A 20,111-nucleotide genomic window follows, 5' to 3' on the forward strand; every position below is an offset into this window, starting at 1 on the left:
GGTTTGTGATCCATAGCTAACTTTTCTCAACTAGTACAAAATGCTGCTCAGTGACTGATATATGACTTCAGCAATGCATGTCATAATACATCATTAATGCATTTATAATGACATTTCAATTTCAACTTATAGTACAATAATTATCTTATTTGTATGTGACCACTAATATCCAGTTGACAGGTGATAGGTCACTACAGTAAGACCTTCTACATCATGGATTCTATATCGGGCAGAAACCATGTCATTTTGTTTTAACCTTTATGTTTTCATCATATTACAATGTCATTCAAAGTACCAAAAATAGCCGAACTTATAGAGTAACTGTAACTGCTGTCAAAAGCCCATATAACCTGCCATGAATGCGTGTCTAACAAGAACTAAGGTTAATTTACATCAGTGTTAGTTTTCCTAGATTGTTTTGTTGAATGTTGAATTTGTTGAACTTTATATTTATGATATTGAAGTTAAGATTAACACATCTGTGGTATATACACAATTTGGTTTAATTTTGCTATATTATATGAAATGGTTTCTGTGTAATTTTCAAAGACAAGACTGTTGAGTTTGATATTTATATTCATATTGAAGTTTGTAGTTTGTAATCTCAACGAAAAGTAGCCCAATTGTAGATTTAAATTGATATTGTGTCAACATTAACACATTATTCTGTGGTACACACACACCATTTATCATTTACCATCATGTACCCTTATTGCACTGGTACTTCTCCACTTTGCCTATTCATAAAATGTACCTCTATATGTGGGGTTGGCTAACCTAGCCCATACCCTATCTTACACATCACCAAATGGCGGACGACTTCCGGTGGTAGAGGAGTTTTTTTTTTGAGGAATTCTGAATTTAACTTAAATTACCGTGTAACGCTGCAAAGAATGTAATCATGTTTTCAATCTAGATGTAAATAGGACCCCAATGGAAACAAGTCCCCAGGACTTGTTTGTGTATCCTTTTAGCTTTAATGTCTTACTGTACCAGGTGCTGTTTACATTTCTGGACTAATACATTATTCAATCAATCAATCAATTAATCAACAGGCTAATTTAAGAAGCTGCATTAATTATAGATACACCAGCTAACAGAAAACATGAATAGGTGTGGCTTAGAATGGTAGAATAATAGACTGTAGATTGTCATGTAAATGTTTAGTTACAGTACCTCTCCATTTGATGATAATCTGCCACCAAGCTGAAGGTTTGGTTCTCTATCTGACAGAAAGAAACGGCAGATTTTTTTTCACTCTACCAATAAATCATGTGACTGTCATCTGCAACAGGATGTGGTCTATGTTATGTTTCAGGTCTGAATAATATGTGAGCTTATTATTCTCATATGCACATTAGATATAGCAGTGGTTCTCAAACTTATAAGGAAATGAATTAATTAATGGAAGGAAAATGTCTTGCTACAAGTTTATTTGTAACAGCAAATAAGGAGAACTGAAAATCTGAATAAGCATCAGAGGTGCTTATTGCCATTTTGGCAGGCCCCCACTGAGGGGAGCCCCGAAGGCCAACAAACCTTACCCCACAGCAATTGTCTTCACAAACACACAGTGACAGGACAGCAATGATATAAAAGTAGGAAACCTCCCTTCGGGGCCCTCCATGGCACACGTGTGAATAGCCTACATTGCCTTGCCAAAGAACTTGTTGGCAGTTCTTGCACCTCCAAAGTAAACATTTCTGCACCTCCAAGATCGGAGCACTTTCTAGGCATTACCCCTCTCCCACATACTATCTTTCTCTCCTTCTAGGTCCCCTCTAAACCTGTCTCTCTCTCCAGTTCCAATCCTCCTGTCTCTCTCTATCCCCTCTCTCTATCCGCCCCCTCACTCCTTTCTCTCTCCCTCTCCCCAGTCCCACATAAAACAGCTCATCACCCTATACTCATGAGATGGAGTTTCTATGCAGCTCTTATCAAATTGGAAGGACGTTACTGCCGTGAACACTCAAGATATGACTCTGGGATTCACAGCAAATTCAAAAAACAAATCACATGCATACATTTTATTATGCATATTGACCACATTAAAGCAGCACTATGTAACTCTCCTCTTCTACCCCGGATTTGAACGCGGTTTCCTGCGCACGTGCTGAAATGTTTACCATTGAGCTAATGGAGCCTGCCTGCTTGCTCAGGGATAAATTGAATCTTGACCATCAGGTCAAAATGTATGTCAGATCCTGGGATATGTAACTTTGTTTATGTCTGATGGGCTCGTTTTGGTATGTGAACAATATTAGATAGCAGGTTAACCTCGTTGCCTCACGGATTTGTTGTTATAAACATTGTGCATAAATGTCACCACAACCCTGGTTGCCCAGGAAATGAAGCAAGATGTCCACAACTGACGGCTGACGTGATGACGAAAGGCCGTCACCCCACGTTCTGTGTATAAAACTCTGTATCTCTGTTCAAAACTTCAGAAGAATATATCTGTAATTATGCTTTTCTGCTTTTCCGACGCTTGTAAGATCTCTTCTCTGGAATAACCCCAAATACTATTATAATGAGAAGTTTCCACCGTTTACTAATTCACATCTGACCGATATATATGGACCGGTATTTACAGGGGAAAATAAAGCTGTCAGTGATCAAGACCAGCTCAGTGGCCTTGTGGTTAGAGTGTCTCCCCTGAGATTGGGGGATTTGAGTTCAAATCCCAAGTCTCCCTGCTTGACACTCAGCATGAAAGGCTGAAACAGAGACAACAGGCTCATTTAAGATGCTGCACTGATTACAGGTACATCAGCGAACAGTAGCTTCAAATATACTTTAGTTTTATAACTGTAGACTAATTACTTTGTAGCACATACTTATTTTATTATCACTTTATTTCATGGTCCACTTACCCAGTTGTTGGTTGACTAGGATCCATGCTGCTTACTGGGATCTTGTACTTTATAGATCACTCTGGATAACAGCGTCTGTTGAATGACAACATTGTTAATAGTAGTAATTGTAATAATAGACTGTAGTAGATTGTCAAGTAAATAGTTAAGTAGCAATACCTCTCCATGTTGAATATAATCTGACAACAAGGTGAAGGATTGGTTCTCTATACTTTAACAAAGACTCAGTCAACCTTCTGATGCGTGTAAGAACTGAACAGAGAGAGAGAGAGAGAGAGAGAGACGAGAGACAGACGAGAGAGAGAGAGAGAGAGAGAGACGCGAGCGCGTAGGAGTGTATTCTAAGTAGTTCTAGGTGTAAACTTTTATGATTGTTTGATTTATTGTGTGATAACTCTGACAAACAGTTTGTTGTGAGTAAAGGTTCACGTTCACTTAGTTTATTGTCTCCTCAGACATATTCAAACACACTGACAGTCATGTGAACTCACTGTCATAACTGAGTTCAGACCCAGAAAAAAATGACTATTTTACATCAAAATCAAAGCAGTGAACAGATCAGTAAAACTTGCTATTGCTGCTGTATCTTACCTTTGTTTTCCTAAAGCAGTGGTTCTCAAAGGGAGAGAGAGAGAGAGAGAGAGAGAGAGAGAGAGAGATGAGAGGAGAGAGAGAGAGAGACGAGAGAGAGAGAGAGAGAGAGAGAGAGAGAGAGAGAGAGAGAGAGAGAGAGAGAGAGAGCGAGGGAGAGGGAGAGAGAGAGAAATCATGTTATGAGTTTCATAATCAGAATCCATAAGCTGGTAGTCCACCATCGTGACACTTAATACTCTTTAAAGAGGATCTAGTTTCTGATTCCCAGGACAATTCCCTGTGTTCCTGTACTCTGTACTTTCTCAGAAAGACATCTCCCACCTAGGCTTGTCACAATTATTAGATCATCACCTAATCACAATTATTTGGCATAATCATCATAACCGTTTCCATATTGAAACATCATTATATATTTTTTAAATCCAAAAATAGCAGACATAGCTGATCTACAAGCTCACAAGGTGTCGCGATTCAACACTACATCTACAACATTATCAAATATATCAGTTGTGGAATAAAGTTTGAATTATAAAGTGTTGTGAACATGATGGAAGACACATTATGCTAGCCTGATAAACCACCCGGTCACGGAATTCACATTTCTAATATAATGAGAATTAAAAATAGGGATTAAAAACTATCTCAATAAAGCTAACACACCACCAAACACAGACACCCCCTCCCTCCCTTCATGTTCTCTTCTACTGGCTTTAGTTTAAAAAGCCTAACCACAGCGTTCTGTACAATTAAGTGATTTTGTTGTGAAGAAATAGCTCTAAACACAATGTCACTCATAGTAATGACTAAGCATTTAAAATGCTTATTAAAAAACAGTGGTGGACAAAGTATACACAGTTCAAGCAAATACTCAAAGTATTCAAAAGTACAAATTATGAAGGACATTCTCTTTTTTGATATAAATGCATTGCGGTATTGAAAATTATTTAAGAAAAGTGTAATAGCAGATCTACAATCTCACAACGTGTCACACTCTGACACCTTGTGAGCTTGTAGATTGGCTCACTATATTTGAAATAGGGCTCACGTTTTTCATGTATATTTAGTAAGTTTGGGTCCCAAGAGTCCCTTTCTAGTAAAGTATTGGAGTCAAAAGTATAATATTAAAATGTAGCGGGGTGGAAGTCATGTGCTTGGAAAAAAAATAAAGTACATAAGTACAGCACTGTAGTAAATGTTACTTTCCACCACTGTTAAAAAAAAAAAACCACAACCTCTTAAACTGGACTGACTAAAACATAAACAGGAAGGGCATCATTTCTGACATGTTGCCACCATCTCCATGTTTTAACCACAATTCTGATAAAAGTATAACATTAGGTCCAGTAGTAGAAGCAATAAAATAATTTAATATAATCTAAAAAAAAGTTTTATTTGAGAGTCATTGAATATTTAACCCTTTAAGAGAGGGAACGCATGTCATTTTTAGATTTATGTGGCTATTCAAAAATAGCAGATCTACAAGCTCATAGCGTGGCACTCTGTGCCACGCTACGAGCTTGTAGATCTGCTATTTTAGAAAAATCATGGACAATTTGTGCAAATCTTTGAATATATATATTTTTTAAAGCGATTTTTTTAAAACTCAAATCTTTGCTTCTAGTGGGGGTCCCTGGAACAACATATTTTGAGATGGGGGTCCGTGGCCAAATTCATATTCACATTTTGGGAGGTCCTTGACGTGAAACAGTTTGAGAACCACTGATATAGAAAAATCAAGACATTTGTTGAGACATTTGACAGTTACAAATGTTAGCTTTAAAAAATAGATATTCAAAGATTTGCACACATTTTCACAATTTCCCCCAAAAATTGCAGATCTACAAGCTCGTAGCGCGGCACTCGGTGCCGCGCTATGAGCTTGTATATCTGCTATTTTTGCATAGCCCAAAGTATAAGATAATGGTTACAGCTCAAATCTAAAAATGACACACAGATGCGTTCCTGGTCTTAAAGGGTTAAAATAACCAGTTTCAGAGGTAGTCCATTCAGGTAGAGGCCAAACGTCTAAAGGGTTCTTATTTTCTAGTTGACAAAATAATTACGTTGACACCTATAGCTTAGGACTATGTTAACATTCTTGTGCAATAAAATGAAGGCTGCATGGTCTGCGGTTAATAATGACAGGAATATAAAAACACACTGTTGCTAATCTGAGTTATATTACAGTCTCTGCCTTTCAGTCACTGTACATGAATCAGTAGGAATAGAAAAAAAATCTATTCTCAGAGAATAGAATAAACAGTCAGTAGGGAGACATATGGTGGTAAAATGATGTTTGTATTAAAATGTGACTTACTGAGTGTATTGGTTCAATGTTCATAATATGTGATCAATCATTGTGTTGATCAGTCAGTAGTCTCACGTAGCCAGACAACTATTCCACAATCTCTGAATGCTTTATAGAGTCTGGAACTACACATCCCCAAAGCCAAGATATCGTCATTTTCGTTCACGCAAATTATATTTTAAAATATTTCCATTTCTACGAAGCAGCAAGCTATATAGGCTTCTATCATTTTGATTTATATTAGGAGAAATGTGCACGACTGTAAAGATGAAATAGAAGCGGGGAGGTGGTGTCATCTGCTGTATCCCGGATCATTTTCAGAGCTTCCGTTGCTCCAGACTGCATGAAGAAGCATTTGAAAAGTGTGGGAGGAAACAGTCTGGATGGCGAGACTAATCACATTTTAATGATAATTTAACACTTAATATTCAAAATAAATGATGTAAAAAAATATATCATGGTATTTTTTTCTTTAAAACCTTGAAAAGTGAGTTTTCATTATGATACTGATAGACTAACTTAAAAGTTTACTACATTAGTTCCATTGATCCAAGCCGGAACACAATGGATTAAATGATCATAACATGCTCTGAAGATGCACACGGCCTACGTCTGACCACTTAACACGGCAGCTCATTCAATCCGGGAACGCATCTGTCATTTTAGATTTATTTGGCTATTCAAAAATAGCAGATATACAAGCTCAAAACACTTAGCACTCGGTGCCGCGCTACAAGCTTATATATCTGCAATTTTTAAAAAAATCATTAAAGTTTGTGCAAATCTTTTGAATATATATATTTTTAAGCGAATATTTTTAACTCAAATCTTTGCTTCTGGCCTGGGGTTCTACAAGTGGCTTCAGTGGTTCTCAAACTTTTTCAAGTCAAGGGCTTATATGTAGGCTATTTGGCCACGGACCCCCATCTCAAAAATATTTTGTAATAGGACCCCCAAAAGCAAAGATTTGAGTCAAAAAATGTTCCCTTTAAATATATATATATTCAAATATTTGCACACATTTTCACGATTCCAAAGAAATCTCAAATGACACAGATGCGTCCCTGGCTTGAATGGGTTAAGTGGTCAGATGGGTGGGCACGCAGTTCTGGCTTCCATAACTAAAGGCAAGGCAACCTGACTGATTGCTTGCAGCTGGGGAGGTGCTTAATGTGTGCAGTCTTTGCAGAGTTCGTTAACATTTCATCTGCAAAATGACACTATCCAAAAACCTACAGAGGAAAGTTGACAGTGAAAACAGAACATTTAAAGAGGAGTGGACAGCAAATTATGCATTCATCTTACCTGTGCGCCAACTTGTGTTGTCCTGCAATAAAGTATTGGCTGCCCGCTTGCAAGGAATATAATGTTATACAGAACCACAAGACGAAGCATGGCTCCTTCAAAGCGCTCTTGGAATGTGCAAGCTTAGATTGCACTGACAGCAGTTTGTGCACAGCAACAGGAGTCGCTCTGCTGCTTAAAGGACGACTTCACCCATTTTCAATCTATCTTCATATAATTGGTCCTCACTAATAAACTCATGATAAAATGTTACCTTTTTTTTTATTAACGCGAGAACAATGGCTTCTATTATTGCATTGCAACTTTCCAGGAATAGAAAGCCAGCAGTTTCTATTAGCTTGGATTCCCCATCGATGATGTCACTGGTAGACGGGATTCTGAACGGTCCACAGCCCTCGTGTGAGACACAGACAGTAGACTTTTTTTTTACCATTTTATCATGAGCATTAGTGAGGACCAATTATATGAAGATAGGTTGAAAATGGGTGAAGTCGTCCTTTAAGCAGCAATCAGCTGATTTGAATACTTCACTCTCAATGTGGATAAAAGTATCCTATAAGGTGGGGATAGATATATTTTCTATTTGGACATTATAGCTATAACCAGGGATGCACTGGTCCCTTCACGCGACACCACGCAGTATTCTTTTTCACGCACAGGTACAGTACAGCTGTCCATGCGCGTGCACGCTAGAACGCGCCCCCCCCCCCCCCCCCCCTCGATTCATGAGCCAAGTACTCAAATGGCTACTTTGCATAATAGTGAGTGTGCAAATGCATCCTCACTCCTCGCATACCGTTACGGCCCCAGTCTAGGGGAACTGAGGTGCAACATGATGACGTGGGAACCCCTTTAGAAACCTCCCAAGGAACCACCAGCAAGTAAGGCTTCAGCCATACAATGGGTTTTTTATTGTATTTCTTCAGGGTGGGTTAATTGTTATGAAATATAAAATAATAACTAAACAATACAACCCTAACTAAAACTACCCAACGTAACAAACCAAAATACAATCATTAGCCTAACTCCTACTCCTCCAAACACAAGCATAAAGAGAACCCAAAAGAATGACCCCCCCCACCCTTACCAAAACCCGGCTGTTTCAATCATATCATACGTTCAGGGATGTAATACAGCGAACATATAATGTGTGGTGTTGGTTGGTGGCAGTCCTGGGAGTGAAGAGGAGGGACACCTGGTGCTGAGAAGAGCTGACCTTTTATCCTCCTCCCACACCAGCCTGGGACCAATCACATCCTGGTCACCGCCTAGTTTCTCAATCATTCACTCATTCATTCACTCACTCACTCCTCTACCACTCCCTCAGCTCACACACCTGCCACACATCACTCTCAGCAGATCACCTCACACCAGGGAAAAGAAGGTTATACAGACCTACATTCCTATGTCTATATATGGTACAAAGAACAACAACACAGTAAGCAACACAGCATTTTGGCTTCAGTAGCCGCTGCTGCCAGTATTCTATCTGCACGCAGCAATGCCTCAGCCACCGTCCATGAAGAGAAAGATACTCGTTCAAAGCAAACGTTTAGTTTCAGCTCCTATAATTCCAGGCATTCCTAGAGAAGATTTACAATGACTAAAACTAAGCTAAACATTAGTCATTTCAATAAGCCAATCATTGAATAAACCAACCAAGCCCTATTTTATACTTTTGCTATTTAAAAAATGCTGATATGCAAGCTCACAATAATGATTGGTACTATAAGTATATTTTGTTAACAATACCTAATTAAGTATTTCTACATTGTGGTATTGCTACTTTAACTTAAGTAAACCTTTTTCTTTTTTTTTAAACCCCACAAAACCTCAAAAAACCTTGTACTCAATTCATAGAGTAACCACTGACTGCAGGTGAGACCAGAGGCCCTGAGGGCAGGGCTTGTTTCAATTGAAACAGGTGAAACATAGCTAAGGACACCTATGGGTGAGACAAGGATGACTGAGTGACTCCATGACGTTCAGAGAGAGATGTAAACAAGAGCTTATGAGAAAGAAAAACAACTAGCTGATACTGATGGCAGCCTGCTGTAGTACTGTAGACCACCAGTAGAGTGTGCTGTAGTACTGTAGACCAGTAGGCCTCAATCATGTTTGATGTCAATGACAACTTGCATTGTTGAGTGTCTGTTGTGAAGCATCAATCATCTTCTAACCATGCACCTCATGTATATCATGGCTGTCGGGCAGAAACCTCTTATCTCCCTATTTAAAGTCTTTATATTTTATTGTGAATTAATGCTTTGCATAGTGCATAGTTCAACAGTGTCTCACAAAAGTAGCAAAAATAGCTATTTTCTAAGAAGAAAAGAATGTGATAAAGACTTTTTTTTAAATTAGTATTTATTTTGTCATGCCCCATTCCAAGTGTGTTTGCATTATATATAACACCAGCGTTACTATTCCAAAGAAAGTAAATGTGGAGATTTAACAGCCTCCTCGGTACTTTCAGCAGTGGTGTAATGATCTTTTGGTTGGTAGATCTTGTTGAAGCTGGTAGTTTTAAAAGTAGTTCTCAAGTCATAAAAGTGTTCACCCCCGTTAGCTCCTTGCAAAAGAAAACACTGTGGCCTAATGTATTACACGTTTATAATGCATTATATCAGGGGTCTTCAGAGTTCTTCAGCCCAAAGGACCCCTTAACTGAGACAGAGATGAAGCAGAGACCCCCACCACATATTATACAACATTGTGTTGCAGATTAGGCTTTTGCATAGATTTCCTAGATAGCTTCATAGACTGGTTTGACAGCACTATCATCAGAGTATGTTGGATTCATGTTAATGTGTATTTTCAGACATTTAGAACCCTCAATACTTAGTAAACTTGACCTTACACTCTGTACTTGGTCTGCTCTTTTTTTCCCTCTACACCAAACCTCTTTGCCGAAAAGTAGTCGATCTACAAGCTCACAACGCCTCGCGCTGCGAGGTGTTGTGAGCTTGTAGATCGACTACATTTTGGCTAAAGTTCTCCACAGAATAGGGAAAGGGTACTAGGGTTCAAGTGGTTAATGTAAAAATAATGATCGTATCACACAAAGATTTGGTGGCCCCCCAACTCTGAGGACCCACTAAGGGTCCCGGACCTCCTGTTGAAGACCCCTGCATTATAGACACAGGCTTCATAGAAAGTGTTACAGAGATATCTTGTGTGCAAGTGGAACGTTTGGCCCAAGGGTGGTGCTAGAGGAAAGGTCATTGGGTCATCAAAATATGTAGGTTCATCCTTCAGGGAGCATGAAGAATCATAACAACTTACATGATAATCCTACCAGTAGTTTTACACACATCTGGTTTAGTGTTAGTAGACAGACAGACAGGCAGGCAGACAGACAGACAGACAGACAGACATTCTCAGAGCTTCACCACTAGCAGGGATTATAATAATCATAAATACACATGTATGTAGCACTTTGCACAAACTGTTTAATTAATTATACATTAACTTACACAATACCACTATAATAAATATGTGATCAGGAACAAGTTGGAAAGCCAAGAGGAAACACAATAGAAAACACAATAACTATTAGAAAAAGCGAATATAAAAAGTCTCAGTTCTCCACTGTGAGTTTCAATCTGCTTTTTATTAGACCATTTTTTTCCTGTATTGTTTGAACACATTACTCCACACAGAAGTGTCTTTTACTAAACAGTTCACACTGTCCCTAAACTGAGTCATGTTTGACTAAATGACACATTTCATTTTGAAACCTCTAATCTCCATACTTTAACCTTTTGTGTTTTTTCATCATACTACAGTGTTACACAAAAGTAGCAAAAGTAGCAGATCTACAAGCTCTAAACGCGGCACGAAGCGACACGTTTTGAGCTTGTAGATCTGTTACTTTTGCTATTTTCGAATTTGAATGCTGAAAAGTAACATTTGGACATTATGAGGTTTCCCCCATGGGGACAATTTACAAAATATCCTAAAACACTGGTTTACAAAGTGAGGCTGGGTAGTCACCAGGGGCGACAGGGGACCATTTCATTTTTCCAAAATCTTAAAAAAAAGCTAAAATAACGACCTGCAATCTATGTTTGCCTTTCTTTTTTCTTTTTTTCTTTGTTATATATTGCTGTTCCTTAGCATGGAAAGGTTTGTGAACCCCAACATAAGACCCCAAAACGTCAAATACATGACATTAAGTTAATTACATCTATCATTACATAATGACCCAATTAACACTAAGGAGTCACACGTGTGAGTGGTGTGTGCACGCATGTGTGTGTGTGTGTGTGTGTGTGTGTGTGTGTCTCCCTCTCTCTCTGATGATTAGCTAAATAATATTTACATAGATCACTCAGGGTTAAAGGGCATTACCTCCCCGTAAGGCAATTGGTTCAGTCCGTTCATTGACAAAATTACATTATACCTTAAGTTTGTACCATTTTAAAACATAATATTACCACTTGCTTAGTCTATATTTCAGAACGGAATTGAGGCTTTCTTTCCAAATAGTAGGACATTATAACTCATTGCTGTGTGCCAGTTCAGTTCAAGGTCCAGATGAGTTCTGTGCTGGGTTCTGCTGGGGTCTCCCAGAGAGACATTGGAGCTGGTGGCGTCCCGGCTGGGCTGCAGGACCACCTCGGTGGAGGTGGCCCACTATCTGGACCAACACGACGAGCTGAGACACCTGAGGGAAGAATTCCTGCTGCCTAAAGTCACAGACCTGCCTCCGTGTGAGTTAACATTACACATTAATCATACTATAGGCTACAGTAGGTCAGTGGTTCTCAAACCTTTTAATTTCAAGGACCTCCTTAACTCTGAAAGTGTACAAATGGAACCAATGGACCCGTGAGGGTCCATTTGGTTCAATTTGGTACACTCTCAGACCTGTAAGGGTCCACTGCAGTATGAGCGAATAGAGGAAGGGAATCAACTTCGTTTGACCCGGAGAAGCGTCAGCTGTCCCGGCGTCGGGTCAAACAAAGAGGCTTATTGGTCAAAAACCCAGATGTGTGTCTCAACAAATAGGCTCTAATTGAAAAGTTTGGTTGTGACCATTGGTTTCCAGAAATATAGTTAAATTCATAATAAATGATAAACTATACAGAAATCAGGGTTTTGCATGGGAGTAGGTTTGTTTACACAATTGTCATTATGCACAATACCATATAGCAGGCTATAGGCATTGTTATTAGCTTATGCAAAAAATATAAACTAGAGGCATGTAGGAAGATAGCTAAACTTCACCATTATCTACACATACAAGTAATTACATCTAGAGAATGTACAATAATGTCTGTTGAGATCAGAGTTTGACTGCTATCTCTATACCTACAGTACGTAGACAGTAAAGGAATTCTCAATACACCAGTTGTGAATGTGAAAATATATTTAGGGACCTATACGTAAATACATGTTCACAAAGAACCTGTTGGATAAATGCTGTATAAGTTGCCATTCCTTAAAACATAGTTTACAAACCCCTGTACTGTCTCTTGTCTGTACAGCAGATCTCTCACTTGTCGACGGCACTAAAGAATGCATCTATTTTGTGGTAAACGCGCTGGGACTTCAGCCCAAAAAGGCCAAGAGATACCTGGACGAAGAGCTGGAGAAATGGGGTAAAACGTATGTATATAATTATTATATTCTAATATTTATATCATATTAGGGTGCTGATAGGGCTAGGGTGCTGATAGGGATAGGATAATACACAAATATTATATCTACAAGCTCACAACACGTCACATGCTGTGAGCTTGTAGACAAATAATATTATCGTCACATTGGATGTTATATATCACAATATTGACAATCATATTGTTGTCATATTATTTCCAGGGGTGTTCATGGTCATATTGTTGTCATAATATTATTTCCAGGGGTGTTCATGCTCGTATTGTTGTCATATAATTTCCAGGGGTGTTCATGGTCATGTTCAGGGCTCTCGGCCGTGGGCCTGGGCTGAGAACAACATAGAAGAACTCATGGCCAACGTTGTTGGTAAGATCAAGTTTTTGTTTTCTTCTTTCTTTCTTTTCCTAAAAACACAGCGATCAGTCGACTCATCTTGGCATGTTTTCATGCATTGATACAGACAGTAGGAAAGCTGAGAGGTTCTGGTGGGATGTGAGTCTATGTCCATGTTGGTTGTAATGGGAAGTGTCTGAACTGCGCTCTACCTGAACCTGACATATATTCTTGGCACACATTTAAAAAAATGTCAAAGATTTTCTGAAATGTGACGCGTTAAGAGCATGTAGATCGGCCATGTTCACTATTCATCATACAACACATCTTGGGGCGGCATGTGGCTCAGGAGGTAGAGTGGCCCCTTGGGAGTCAGAAAGGTTCCCGGTTTGATCCCCGGCTCCTCCTGTGTTAGAGTGGAAGTGTGCTCTACTGGGGTAGGTTTGGGCCTGTATAGCTCGTTGTTGAGGGAAAGCGACCACCCAGCTTTTTATAGCGTTTGCTGGGTTTCAGGTCCCGTGATTTTTCAAGTTACAAGCATGTGAACTCTGACCTTTAGGATTCCTCCTCCACCTGAGTGGAATAAAGACCTCTGAATTGTTTTGTCTTTGTCACTATTACTAGTAATACTGTTTTCCTGTACTGTACATCTTAACATAACACCAGTTATGTTAAGATGAACACACTTATCACACCTGGGAGCTGAGCAGTACAACCACAGCTCTATACTGTTGGTCACTGAGCAGCTCCACTGGAGTAGTTGGCGGTTCATTGCTTTGCTCAAGGGCACTTGCGGTGCTGAGAGAGGGGTGAGGGGTGGTTATTCACTTCCCCAACCAGATTTTATTTGCCGGTCCAGGGGGTTTAATGGCAGCTTTTGATGTTACTTTAAGTAAGTTAAACAGATCAGGGAGGAAGATGCAGGACTGCAATGTCAGGAATCAAACGTCATATTTTATTGTAGATCTCATCACAGCAGAGAGACTAATGTCTCCCTCCAGAGCTTCCCCCTCCTTCAGTGTTACCATTACTAGTGCCTTGCCCATTTGTGGCTTGCCTGCTGTTCTGTAATTCATTGGTTCTCAAAGTGGGGTCCGGGGACCCCCAGGGGTCCTTGGGGGGGTTCCCGGCAAAATGTGTTAATATAGCATCACAATAACTTTTACCTTTTATACTTTGGCTATTCAAAAATAGCAGATCTACAAGCTCATAGCGCGGCACTCGCGCTATGAGCTTGTAGATCTGCTATTTTTGAAAAATCGTGAACATTTTTGCAAATCTTTGAATATATATGACATGACAAGAAATAACTGAGCTTGCCTGCCTGCCTGCTAATCTGCACCTCTTACTGGTAAGATTTGATCAAATCAAACCCTCTTTGGGAGTAGATTCAGTAAATGTCATGTCCTTGTAGTCAATAGGAGGTGAAAAAGTATACATACCACCTCCGGAGGCAGTCTCGGATCCGGATCATGCGTTTTCGGGTACGGTACGCTGCAATGTGAAATCAAGCGTACCGTTAGACGGAAGTGGCCCGCTATTTGGAATAGGTGACGGTATATAAACTCGACAAAAACAGCCAACAAAAACACGTCGCAGATCAATCCACAGGGGTTCAACCATGGCCGTAACATATCCACACCAAGCAGTAGCACAGCAGAGCAGTGCGCTCTGTATGTTGGATGCCGCATGTATGTTGGATGCCGCATGTATGTTGGATGCCTGTATGTTGGATGCCGCACAGAGTCTGTCAGCGCAGCACCGGTTTGAAAAAAAGAAAAAAGACGCACCGACATTCCATAGGCTAAATCAATGCATTTTGTGATCGCATCGCACAACTAATAGCCTACTAAAACTAACGGGGAATACCAGAAAATAATAATATTTTGACATACGGGAGAAACGGTTGGTGCTGATATTTAAATTGGATAAAATAATTATTGCGGTTGGATAACGGGTGGATAATTAATTTGTACATGCGGATTCGGATGACCATGAGAGGCCATCCGCGCATCTCTACTACATATCTTTGCTGTTAGGAAGAAACCCTGTATCCCATATTGCAACTTTTAATGCTTTTTCATCATAAATGAATGCCCTATTGTCATACAGTGTCACACAAAAGTAGCAAAAATAGCCAAGCTACAAGCTGAAAATGCGGCGCAATGCGACACATTGAGCTTGTTGATCCGCTATTTTTGATATTACAATATAGAGCAGATAACCACACTGATCTTGCATTGGAAAATATAATTTTTATTTTAAATATGAACAAAGGCAGGAGATGCACGTCCCCACAGTTCTTTTTTACACACAGTGCTGGACCCACAAATCATAAATAAATAAAAATAAAAAGGTGAGTCTGCACACAAACTGCTCTACAGTCTTTTTAAATTATAACCAAAAGCTCTAAAGTTAACGTTTCTCCCATGTAGGGCTAATAAATTAATACATAAAATAAGGAGACTCTTTTTAAATAACCAAAAGTGAACTTTCTCTTATTATTATTATTACTTTGGAGACTATGGCAAGCGCGATCCTATCGCACACCTTCCTACATGACCAGCTATGGCTTTGCAGTCCAGAGGATGAGATCTGCACGTAATGCGCGGATGCGCAGATTAAACAACAGACAGGCAGCGTTGCGGAATGCGTTTGTGTCAACTGTACTTGTACTTTTCTTCATAGAGAAAAAGAAGAGCACAGGGCGCATATATATATATATATATATATATATATATATATATATATATATATATATATATATATATATATATATATATATATCATTCAGTCCGACTTCACTGTATAGGCTACTATAGTTGCCTTTTCATAAATTATATATTTTTGTACTTAAGCTGTCGTGAAAGTTTATAATATTTAGAGAAATGTAAAGTTTCAAATGCAAAAGTAGTAGTAGTTGTGAAGGTTAAAAAGCTGGACATTTATACTGAATGTTTCCTGTATCCTCATCTTGCGCTAATGCACACAAGTGTTTCACCAGGTTTTATTTGTGTTGTTTCTCATAAGCGTACATCCGTTGTCCGTCAACAACACAGCAGTCTGTGCCTTGACTTCTGTGCGCTCACTGCGCTGAGCGCTCAGTGCGTTGACTCACTCCACAGCCGCAACCCTATATTTATGCACGACCAGCACAAACATTGTCGCATAGTTGATGACGTCTGTGTCCACAGCCGGAACCACTATGTGCATGCCGCCACCTATAGAATCGGGGGTATATATGCAAGTGTTCTCTGGTGCGCAAGGATCTTGGCCAATGTGAATGCAGGCCAGCATTCGTTCTCGGGAACGGTTCGAATGCAAACGGATCCAGTGTGAAGCCGCCCTAGATTGATGTAACCCAGGGCATGCTCTAATAATTTAGCAAGGGTACCTGAGCCATTAACGCTCTGGGTCATCATTGTGGCCAAATCCAATATGGCCACCACCTGAAAAGGGTTTTGGCTAAAGCTTTTGAACCAGATGAGTTATAAATGAGCAAACTTGGTGTCTAAATCATGTTGGAATGCTTATCTTTATGACTGGGTGTGGCTGGACCTCCATTTTGCATATTTCAAACAAAGAAATGGAGGATGGCGCAAGCTTTACTGGCATCTGCAAGATGGGTCCAGTACGGTTCCCAGGTTCTGACATGCTGAATCAGTGCAGCTTAGGTTGGAGGAAGGTTCTCAAGGGACCTGGTACCATTTGACCAACATCAGCCTTCCCTGACAATGGGAAAAGGAGTGCAGGTATCTCAAAGAAACTCTGGTCACCCTTACTTTGGAGCCTGAAAAGATCGACTTTCCATGTCCAAAGATTGGAGTATATGGTCATCATCATATACTGTACGGCAAGAGCCGTGGTGGCCACATCAGAGTAGATGAATCCTGACAGTGGCTTTTCTCAGTCCCTCAAGAACATTCCTCCCACCCAAGCTGCACTGATTCAGCATGTAAAAACTGCTGCACACCAGCTCCTATTGGAATCAGACAACCTCCGTCCAACAAAATATCCCAGATTTCAAATTGGGCTGGTACTGGGACTCCATGACTAGTGTGAACCTTACTGGACCTATCTTGCCAGTAAAGCTGTTGCTGTTGTAACACAGTAAAACAGCCAACAAAAACACGTCGCAGATCAATCCACAGGGGTTCAACCATGGCCGTAACATATCCACACCAAGCAGTAGCACAGCAGAGCAGTGCGCTCTGTATGTTGGATGCCGCATGTATGTTGGATGCCGCATGTATGTTGGATGCCTGTATGTTGGATGCCGCACAGAGTCTGTCAGCGCAGCACCGGTTTGAAAAAAAGAAAAAAGACGCACCGACATTCCATAGGCTAAATCAATGCATTTTGTGATCGCATCGCACAACTAATAGCCTACTAAAACTAACGGGGAATACCAGAAAATAATAATATTTTGACATACGGGAGAAACGGTTGGTGCTGATATTTAAATTGGATAAAATAATTATTGCGGTTGGATAACGGGTGGATAATTAATTTGTACATGCGGATTCGGATGACCATGAGAGGCCATCCGCGCATCTCTACTACATATCTTTGCTGTTAGGAAGAAACCCTGTATCCCATATTGCAACTTTTAATGCTTTTTCATCATAAATGAATGCCCTATTGTCATACAGTGTCACACAAAAGTAGCAAAAATAGCCAAGCTACAAGCTGAAAATGCGGCGCAATGCGACACATTGAGCTTGTTGATCCGCTATTTTTGATATTACAATATAGAGCAGATAACCACACTGATCTTGCATTGGAAAATATAATTTTTATTTTAAATATGAACAAAGGCAGGAGATGCACGTCCCCACAGTTCTTTTTTACACACAGTGCTGGACCCACAAATCATAAATAAATAATATAGCTGCAAGCAGCAATAAGCGGTTTCGAGGGATAAGGCAGAGACAGGAAGAGGCAGGCAGACTCTCTCCTCTCCCTCTCTCTTTCTCTCCCCCTCTCTCCCTCTCTCCTTCTCTCCCCTCTCTCCCTCTCCCCCCTCTCTCTCTCTCCCCCTCTCTCCCTCTCTGTCTCTCTCTCCCTCTCCCCCTCTGTCTCTCTCTCCCTCTCCCCTCTCTCCCTCTCTCCCTCTCCCCAGACAGACAGACAGGCAGACAGTGAGAGAGTGAGAGAGAGGCAGACAGACAGGCAGACAGACAGGAAGAGAGTGACAGAGTGAGAGAGAGGCACACAGACAGACAGGGAAAAGCACTTAGGGTACCACTACTAGCAGCTTGCTAAATAACAAAAGAATGCTGCTATACTCAACTACCAGAGGTCAGGAGCTCAGTTCACTTCAGATGTTGGTTACACACTGAAGAGAATACTCTCAACCTGCCTACTTATCCCTTGAGCTGTGCTGGCTAAACCACACACTTCACAAGGCAATCAAGTGGCCTATACAGGGTGAAACTACTTGTACTACTACAAAGTGCCAATAGCCTACTGCTTGAAGCACACAAACAATACAACTATAAACTACAGACTACCACACAAGCTAATAATATAATACTAATAGAAAAGCACTTAGGGTACCACTACTAGCAGCTTGCTAAATAACAAAAGAATGCTGCTATACTCAACTACCAGAGGTCAGGAGCTCAGTTCACTTCAGATGTTGGTTACACACTGAAGAGAATACTCTCAACCTGCCTACTTATCCCTTGAGCTGTGCTGGCTAAACCACACACTTCACAAGGCAATCAAGTGGCCTATACAGGGTGAAACTACTTGTACTACTACAAAGTGCCAATAGCCTACTGCTTGAAGCACACAAACAATACAACTATAAACTACAGACTACCACACAAGCTAATAATATAATACTAATAGAAAAGCACTTAGGGTACCACTACTAGCAGCTTGCTAAATAACAAAAGAATGCTGCTATACTCAACTACCAGAGGTCAGGAGCTCAGTTCACTTCAGATGTTGGTTACACACTGAAGAGAATACTCTCAACCTGCCTACTTATCCCTTGAGCTGTGCTGGCTAAACCACACACTTCACAAGGCAATCAAGTGGCCTATACAGGGTGAAACTACTTGTACTACTACAAAGTGCCAATAGCCTACTGCTTGAAGCACACAAACAATACAACTATAAACTACAGACTACCACACAAGCTAATAATATAATACTAATAGAAAAGCACTTAGGGTACCACTACTAGCAGCTTGCTAAATAACAAAAGAATGCTGCTATACTCAACTACCAGAGGTCAGGAGCTCAGTTCACTTCAGATGTTGGTTACACACTGAAGAGAATACTCTCAACCTGCCTACTTATCCCTTGAGCTGTGCTGGCTAAACCACACACTTCACAAGGCAATCAAGTGGCCTATACAGGGTGAAACTACTTGTACTACTACAAAGTGCCAATAGCCTACTGCTTGAAGCACACAAACAATACAACTATAAACTACAGACTACCACACAAGCTAATAATATAATACTAATAGAAAAGCACTTAGGGTACCACTACTAGCAGCTTGCTAAATAACAAAAGAATGCTGCTATACTCAACTACCAGAGGTCAGGAGCTCAGTTCACTTCAGATGTTGGTTACACACTGAAGAGAATACTCTCAACCTGCCTACTTATCCCTTGAGCTGTGCTGGCTAAACCACACACTTCACAAGGCAATCAAGTGGCCTATACAGGGTGAAACTACTTGTACTACTACAAAGTGCCAATAGCCTACTGCTTGAAGCACACAAACAATACAACTATAAACTACAGACTACCACACAAGCTAATAATATAATACTAATAGAAAAGCACTTAGGGTACCACTACTAGCAGCTTGCTAAATAACAAAAGAATGCTGCTATACTCAACTACCAGAGGTCAGGAGCTCAGTTCACTTCAGATGTTGTGACAGACAGTGACAGAGTGAGAGAGAGGCAGACAGGCAGACAGTGACAGAGTGAGAGAGAGGCAGACAGACAGTCACAGAGTGAGAGAGAGGCAGACAGGCAGACAGTGACAGAGTGAGAGAGAGGCAGACAGGCAGACAGTGACAGAGTGAGAGAGAGGCAGACAGGCAGACAG

The 20,111-nt window shown here is 40.3% G+C and overlaps 3 protein-coding genes across 5 annotated transcripts in view; all 3 read right to left on the reverse strand.

The window, feature by feature from the left end:
- LOC308080976 (uncharacterized protein) overlaps positions 1-20,111 on the reverse strand; it is a 1,029,623-nt gene that overhangs the window by 353,997 nt on the left and 655,515 nt on the right. The gene's annotated exons all lie outside the window — the stretch shown is intronic.
- The window catches only part of LOC308080972 (uncharacterized protein), a gene marked incomplete at its 3' end in the record, with an annotated part of 220,493 nt that overhangs the window by 49,878 nt on the left and 150,504 nt on the right, over positions 1-20,111 (reverse strand). Inside the window, exon 2 of the mRNA XM_080457379.1 lies at positions 1,177-1,220. The remainder of the gene's footprint in view (positions 1-1,176; positions 1,221-20,111) is intronic.
- The window catches only part of LOC308080973 (von Willebrand factor D and EGF domain-containing protein-like), a gene marked incomplete at its 5' end in the record, with an annotated part of 39,328 nt that continues 33,705 nt past the window's right edge, over positions 14,489-20,111 (reverse strand). The window contains one exon of the mRNA XM_080457380.1: positions 14,489-14,529. The remainder of the gene's footprint in view (positions 14,530-20,111) is intronic.

This window comes from Gymnoscopelus braueri, assembly GCF_963280865.1.
Source record: "Gymnoscopelus braueri genome assembly, contig: SUPER_24_unloc_1, whole genome shotgun sequence".
NCBI lineage: Eukaryota > Metazoa > Chordata > Actinopteri > Myctophiformes > Myctophidae > Gymnoscopelus > Gymnoscopelus braueri.